Genomic DNA, 8,353 nt, shown 5'->3' with positions numbered 1-8,353 from the left:
AGTGAGTGTTACACACACCGTACCCCTTCCCACAGTCCTGGCTGTTGAGCAGGGCTGGGGGCTGGCCCTGGCTTCAGGCTCTTCCCTGACTCTGCTGTTTCACAGGTTGAGCCCAGCATCTTCCTGCAAGAGGAGCAGCTGGTACCTTTGGGGCCCTGGAGTTGTGGCCACGCTCATTCCCTCCTGTTCTGCCTCAGCTAGGGCTTCCTCTCCCCCGTGTTTTGCCCCCGCCCCGCCCCAGTTTCACAGCAGTTTCCAATTAAAGTACCTCTCATATTCTGTGTTCTGCCTTCTCTCTGGAGGGGTAGGGGTCGGGGTCGGGGTAGGGGGCCAGGGCGGGGCGCTGCTCCACGTCAGAGCCTTTTCCACAACGGTATCTGTGGCATCCTGTGGTGGGGACTCTGGGCCAGCCTCTGCTACCATCCCTGCAGTCAAGCCAGCGGAGTGTCCCAGGTCTGGGTCCTGTGTGTGCTCTGCCTGGCCACATTGGCACGTCCTCCCTTTCCCCCGAAGGCCCTCTTCTAGCTCTCTCCAAACACCCCTCCTCCTCTGGGGTCTGGCGATTCCCATTCATCTCTGCCATTCACCCTTCCCATCAGCAGGAACTCATGACCCCCTTCCAGAGCTCCAATCTGGAAGCATTCACATCCTCCCTGCCCTAGCCATCTGACCACCCTCCTCCAGCCGGGTCGTCTGTACACCCTTGAGTGGAATTTGGCCCGTCAGGTTCTATGGCGAGTGTGGTTAGTAGGTCTGTGTTGTTGCATGGTCCCCGTCAAATACTCTTCCACCAGCCCCATGACACAGATTTTCCTGGAAATGATATTTCCGTGTCCCAGCTCAATCTCCCAGACTGACTCTTTAGGACACACGAGATTCAGTCTGAACTCCATGTTCGATTTCCCCCTCACTCGAGGTTAGGGAGCACTTCCTTCCCTCAGCCAGGACCCAGGGCTGTACCAGCCTGAGACTCAGAGGGACAGATTTGTGTTTGAGTGAGGCAAGGGTGGTTGTGCCTGACACCCTTCCCGAAAGACCGGTGTTTTACTACACAAAAGGGGGTATGATGGTAGATTGGCCATTCAAGGTTGGTGACGGTGTGTCCCTGTGTGTGAATAAATGTAATCAGGGGTAATCTCCCTTGAGGGAGAAAGATGTGATTCAGGGAGTAAAGGGAGTAGAGGCTGGTCCAGGTTCTGTAAGGCATTGAATGAGCAAAAGCAAGGGTCGGATCAGGTGAGAGCGAAGGTGGTCCATGATCAGCAAGTACCCCCTCAACTTTCCCGGATCATCTTGTGATCTTCTTCTTTCTTTTAAAAGTTTATTTATTTATTTATTTATTTGGTTGCGCTGGGCCTCTCTGGCTGCACGCGGGCTTTCTCTAGTTGCGGTTAGCAGGGGCTACTCTTCGTTGTGGTGCGCGGGCTTCTCATTGCAGTGGCTTCTCTTGTTGTGGAGCATGGGCTCTAGGCACGCAGGCTTCAGCAGTTGTGGCACGCAGGCTCTAGAGCACAGGCTCCAGTAGCTGTGCCGCACAGGCTTAGTTGCTCCGTGGCATAGGGGATCTTCTGGGACCAGGGATCGAACCCGTGTCCCGTACATTGGCAGGCAGATCCTTAACCTCTGTGCCACCAGGGAAGTCCCGTGATCTTCTTGTATGGAACTTTTCATAATAAAGTGCTGTGAAAAATTAAAAAGAAGTGCTTTTGTTCCTTAAAAGGTATGATAGGGCTTCCCTGGTGGGGCAGTGGTTGAGAGTCCGCCTGCCGATGCAGGGGACACGGGTTCACGCCCCGGTCCGGGAGGATCCCACATGCCGCGGAGTGGCTGGGCCCGTGAGCCATGGCCGCTGAGCCTGCGCGTCCGGAGCCTGTGCTCCGCAACGGGAGAGGCCACAACAGTGAGAGGCCACCGTACTGCAAAAAAAAAAAAAAAAAAAAAAAAAAGGTATCATAAAAAGTGTGAAGGCAAGCTAAAAACTAGAAGATATTTACATAACATGAAATCATCAAAGAATTAAAGTATAGAATACATAAAAAACTTCCACAAATAAATATGCAAACAACCCAAGGGGAAAATGGGCAAAAGACACTAAATGAACACCTCATAGACAAGAAAATCCCCAAGGCCAAGCATATGAAAAGCTGCTCAATATTATTACTAATATTATTACTAATCAAGAAATTGCAGATTAAATCTACAATGAGACACCATTTCACTATCACAAGATTGACAACAATTTTGTACTTTGTTAATATCAAATGTTGATGAGGATGTGGAACAGTTAAACACTGTTGATAGGAGTAGAAATTAGCATGACCCCATTGTAAAAAATCTGGCATGATCTAGTAATGTTGGAAATCTTCTTTCCCTATGAGATGACAAGTTCAGTCCTAAGTATGAGCACTGGAACACAGCTTCCCAGTCATTTGATTCTATGGCTCACACAGAAAATGATGATTGTATGGCATACAGGAGTAAGATGACAAAATTGTTCAGGGCCAGAACCAAGCGGTCCAGGGGCTGCTGTCTGGCTGTCTCTGGAGATGAAGGCCTCAAAGTCCCAGGTCCAAAAGTTGGAAAGCTCTGCCCTGGAAGGCTCTTGTACGTGGGCACCAGGAAACATGTGCCAGAATGTTTATAGTAGCGCTATGAATAATATCTGCCCAAATGGAAACAACCCAAATTACCCATTGACAGTAGAATGGATACATAGGTTGAGATACAGTTGATTCTTGTTATTTGTAGATTCCATACTTGCAAATTCCCCTATTTGCTAAAATTCATTTTTAACCACAAATCAGTACCAGAGTGCTTTCCTCCTCATTCGAGAGAGCTGTGAAAAACCTGAGTTGGTGGAATATGTTCCCAACTGAGGTCAAACAAGGTGACGCTCTGCCTTCTGGTTTCAGTCTCATACTGCAAGCAAGTGTCCTTTTCATGATTTATTTGGTGCCACATAGTTTGCATTTTTGTGCTTCTTTGTTGGTGATTTCATAATTAAAGATGGCCTCCAAGCTTAGTGCTGAAGTACTGTCTAGTGTTCTTGAGTGCAAAATGACTATGACGTGCACTCAAGAAAATATGTGTGTTACATAAACCTTGCTCAGGCATGATTTATAATGCTGTTGGCTGTGAGGTCAGTGTTAATGAATCAATAATATTTGTATTAAATAGAGTGCCTTTAAACAGAAACACACATGAAACATGATTACGCAGCGATCAGTCGATGAAAATGTTGTGACCAGCGGATGGTAGGAACTTGAAATTATATTTCCCTTAGGAGCAATGTTTCAGGATTGCCTAATTCAGTGTTCATGGCAACTTTATAGACTGCAAATAACTATCATGATAATGAGAGTCTACTGTATATTCATTTGGTGGAACAGTGTACAGCAATGAAAATGAACAAGTGCCTGCCACATGCGACAACAGGGATGAATCTCAGTTACACAGTATCACACGGGAGAAGTCAGAAACAACACAAATGATTCCATTTACATAAAGACCAAAGGATGCAGCAAAACCAACGTTGTTAGGAATATGAACCTATGTAGAGAATAACTAAAGAAAAGGAAGGGAATGATGAAGACAAAGGATAGAGGTTACTTCTGAGGAGGGTGAAGGGAAAGGAATTGGAGCTTCCATGCAAGGAACTTCTAAGGTTATGGTGACTTTTGAAAAAACACTGCTATAAAAGTTTACTGAGGGAATGAATGACTCCCAAATCTGTATCTCTCTCTAGCTTTGACCCCTCACTGGTGTTCCAGAACCAAATTTCTAAGTGCATTCCACCTGCATGTCCTATAAGAAACACAACCTTAATGTATCCAAAATCCCATCATTTCCCTCCCAATCTTTCTTTACTTCCTGTGTCCTTATGCTCCCCACCACAAAGTCACTCAAAACGGAAATGACTTCTGCTTCCTTGTGGTGGCCATAGAAACATGCCCCTCCGATCCACTGCAGGGAACATAGTAGATTGGCAAGTGCCAGCTGCCACTTCTCTGGCACCACCATTGTTTGTGCCAAGATCCCACATCCTCTGGGTAGCTCCCAGCCAGTGACTGAGCATGGCAGGGGCATACTGCTTCAGGACAGGGACTCCTCTAAATGGCAGCTGTAGAGTGGGGACTCCACATGAGCCTGAACAAACTAAACTAAACGGAACTAAAGTTTACTGTTAGAACGAAACTGCATCTGAGATTCTTCTTATCTGACCCTCCTTTCCCCCACGTCTCTCTTACAGACGTCAGACCCGCATCGCACCCTGAAGAAGAAGACTCATTCCTGCTCCTTCTCCTTTATCCTTCACATGCCATTCTCCCATCATGTTCGTTCATGTCCAATCATGCCTTGGTGTCCGTATTTTTGGAGGACCCAAACTAACAAAAGTGGTACCAGGAGTGGTCTGAGAAGTTAGCTATAAGATGGGGTTTATGGACCAGCTCACTCACTGCCCAAATGACAAAGAGCGTACCATTTTGAGTGTTATGTGGGGCACGGATAATCTCTAGCACAAGGTTACCTCCTGATTCCTTAAGGTTTTATCCATACGTACCTTGAAAAATATCCCAGTGGAGGGTCTTACTTGTGGCCTGTGAGATGATTCAGGCCTTTGAATGGTAGGGAGGGCACTATGTCTATAGGGAGGGCAGAGGCGGCTGTCCATCACTGTTATACTGGCGCCCTGCAAAGACATAATGAGAAACTAAGGGACATTACCAAACAGTTAAGGGCCAAGTGTCAGATTCATGGGGTTTTCTTGGTGGCTTACAAAATGCCCTTGCCTCCTGCAGAGACAGCTGAGTAGCTCACAGATTATGCGATAACAGTAAGTGCAGAACTCCAGAGATGTATACATCCTTGACAAACACAGGCCTGTTATGGGAAGGTCAGGGCCCTTTTTGGAAAAACTTCAGACTCTGAAATGTAGGCCGGGTATATTGGCATGGATGTCTCCAAACGTTAGCTTATCAGATCCAAACGTCCTGAGGCCTCAAAGCTTGCAGGGTGGCCCTTCCTTCCCTAGCAAGAGCTAACACATGCCCTGTGCTGGTAGATGCTACAGAGTCTGCTCCCCCACAAAGTGACAGACGCCTCTCCCAGGGAAACCCTCATCTCTTCTCCATAAACTCACTGGGATATGCCGAGCCTGATAAGGGGAAAAAGAAATTATACACCAAGAAATAACAAGCCTGTACTGGCAGGAGCAGGGCAATATCCCTGGGATTGGATTTTGAGGGTGCTGGATCAAGTGGACAGGAATATAAGAGTGGATAAGCAAGTTTTGCTGAGCGGAGGCGCTTTCTCATGCCATGGGATTTAACACACGGGCAAGGACTCCAGGAGATGGAGGAAATTCACTGCCAGACTGGCCCTTTGAAACTTTGAGAAAGTGATGGCCCGTAAGGAGAGAAGTGGAAATGCCTGCCTTGGATTGGCAGATGGCAGAGGAAGGAACAAAAGGTTGAGTGATGCAGACATGCTAGAACGGACAGAAAAGGTGAGGCCAGTCACATGGCCTCATGGTTATGTCCCACTGTAGGGCTGAGAGGACACATCACTCACCAAAGCCATCAGGAGTGTTCTGGTGAGAGGGGCCCCAGCATCACTAGAAGTTTGGTGGTTGCTCCCCTCTGGAGGCCAATGCCAATGATGGAAGGAAAGTGGTCCCGACCTGGGCTCATTACCACCCATGGGAGCCAACGAATTCTGACATAATAGAGGGCAGAGGGCAGCTCTTAACCAAGAGATGCCAGCAGACCACATTTCCAGTAACGACCAGCAAGGTCAGAGGGGCAGTCAAGAGTGCCTGCTTGACCGGCAGAAAGCTGAGAAGATGGCTCAGACAGCATGGCTCCCTAGGGGCAACGACAGCCAGCAAAAGGCAAGAATGCAAGAGAAGGAGGGCCATCATCCCGCTAAAAAGCCACAGTCTCCTGCTCAGTTCCTGGTCCTCAGCCAATTCAGAGACTGGCCCCACTGAAGAGGTGGATGAGTCCTGAGGAGGAAGGATCCAGAAACAAGGCAGTGGGTTATGACCGTCCCTAAAGAGAATGACTGCCAGTTCTCAGGTGACTGTACCCGGAGGCTAGAAAAAGACCCAGACACTTCTACTACTACTGGACACAGGATCTGAGCTGACATTGATCCAGGAGGCCCAAAGTGTCATGATGGGGCCCCATTAGAATGGGGCTTATGAGGCCCTGACATTAAAAGGAGTTGGGAATAGAGACCGGTTCACAGTGAGCTGAATGGGTCCCTGGACCAAAATAGCGGTCATTTCTCCAGTCCCCAAGCTGATAATGATAAGTGATACACTTGGCTGTTGGAGCAATGACTTCCACATTGGGTCACTGCTCTGTGGGGTAAGAGCTATCCCGGTGGGGAAAGCCAAGAGGAACCTCTGACACTGGCTCCCACCCCAGGCCAAGAGAGTAAGTCAAAAGCAGTATTGGATCCTGGTGAGCATAGGGGGCTAAAGCAGAGATTAGTGACATCATTGGAGACGTATGGGATGCAGGGGAAGAGGAGGTAGGAGAGCCACAGGGACGAAGAGAGTGGAGAAGGTGAGAAGAAGTTCTGGGAGTCTCTCTCTGGGGGAGGGAGGAAGGGAATGGAAATGGTGAGAGGGAAGACGGAGGCTTCCACTGAATCCACTGGTAATGTTTCCTAGGGTGCTGGTGGATGCAGGAGATTTTGCTATATCCTTCCTTATCCATTTTAACATATTTGAAATAGCACACCATGACTTAAAAAGTCACTGGGAGAAGTGGAAGAGGGCGGTATCCACAAACGGGCAGGCACCATCGGGGGCAGGCTCGAGGAGGAGGATTGCAGATTTACAGTGCACCCTATCTCCCCTGCTCTGAAACTTCTCCAGCACGGCCAGCTTCTCAGGTGCAGACCCAGAAAACTGGGCCTTTGAGTTCCACAGGCAAGAGGGGTTCAGACACCCCAGGACTCTCCAGGAGGTCAGCCAGAGCAGGATGCAGGAGAGAGAGGTGACTGAAGACAGAGGAGTATGAACGGGAAGGAGCAGAAGGAAGGTATGGGAGGAATGGAGCGGTGTCAGAGTAGGAGTGGGGTGGCAGACACGGGAAATTCTAACACCCATGGGCCGTATAGAAACCAAGGGAGGCACCACTCCCCAGACATCAGTACTGCTCAGCTCAGGGAAGCTGAGAACTGACAGTTCCAAGAAAAACTGAGAGACACCTGGCTATCCACACCCACCGCCATCACAACTGGTAGGCCTTGGTTGTGCGTCCTTCAAAACTTTAAAACATACTTGTACATATACTTAAATGAATTCTCATATATTACATAGGATTGACTGGTGTGTGTGCGTGTGCCCACGCACGCAAGTGATTTAACTTACAAATGTGAATCCAAAGCCATCGTTCTGCAACTTGCAGTTGGAAGTCAGGCGGATGCTTTCGAAAGCTGTGAGAATGGCCTGATGCATTCCGTTGGACTGCCACGCTTTATGCTACTGGATGCTAAGCCACGTTGCATTCATCCATTTCCTTACTGACGGGAATTTGGAGTGTTCCCAGTTTTTCCCATCACCAACTCCCTTGTGCATGTGTTCTTGTACACTACAGGTACCAGCGTGTCTCCGGAAGAAGTACCAGGCAGCGGACTTGCAGGAGCATAGAGGAAATAGATTCTTTCTTCCTTCCTTTTAAAGATCTTGGGCTAAAAGCAAGGACTCTGGAGTCAGATTGATTGGTTTCAATCCTGCCGCTGATCCCCACGAGCCGAATGACCTTGGGCCAGTGGCCGAACCTCTCAGTGCCTGTTTCCTCACCGGGAAGAGGCCAGTAATAGTTGGTACTACAGTTAAAGGCGTGTCACGCGGATGCATTATTATTTATGCCCAGCGCTTAGAAGAGTGCCAGGCACAGAGTCCGTGCCGGCACTAAGTTGCTTTCAATGGATTCTGCCAAATTACCTCCCAAATGCGTCTCTTGCACCACCGCCACAGGGGTTTGCTCCTAACCTCTCCCACCCTCGGAATGGTTAAGCTCTTTGAAGGTTGTCAACCTAGTGTGTGAAACCCGATTCGTGGTTTTAGTTCACATCTCCAGGATCAGCGGTGGGGAGCATCTTTTGGGGTGTAACTGGCCACTGCGATTTCCTCTTCTTTGAACTTGCCTCAGAGAGGGGGAAGGACTGATGGAGCGAGGCCAACCCCAAGTCTATCCGCCACACACGTCTGCCAGTAACGTCTGCTGAGCCACATTTGATGGAGCAGTTGAGACAGAGACCTTACAGAACGAAAATACGATCCCTTTGCTCTCTGGCCGACCCCTGATCACTGACTGCGGGACTCCTGTGCCCATTC

This window comes from Orcinus orca, chromosome X, assembly GCF_937001465.1.
Source record: "Orcinus orca chromosome X, mOrcOrc1.1, whole genome shotgun sequence".
Classification (NCBI taxonomy): Eukaryota; Metazoa; Chordata; class Mammalia; order Artiodactyla; family Delphinidae; genus Orcinus; species Orcinus orca.
The sequence above is the reverse complement of the archived record's forward strand: the minus strand, read 5'-3'. Positions refer to the sequence as shown.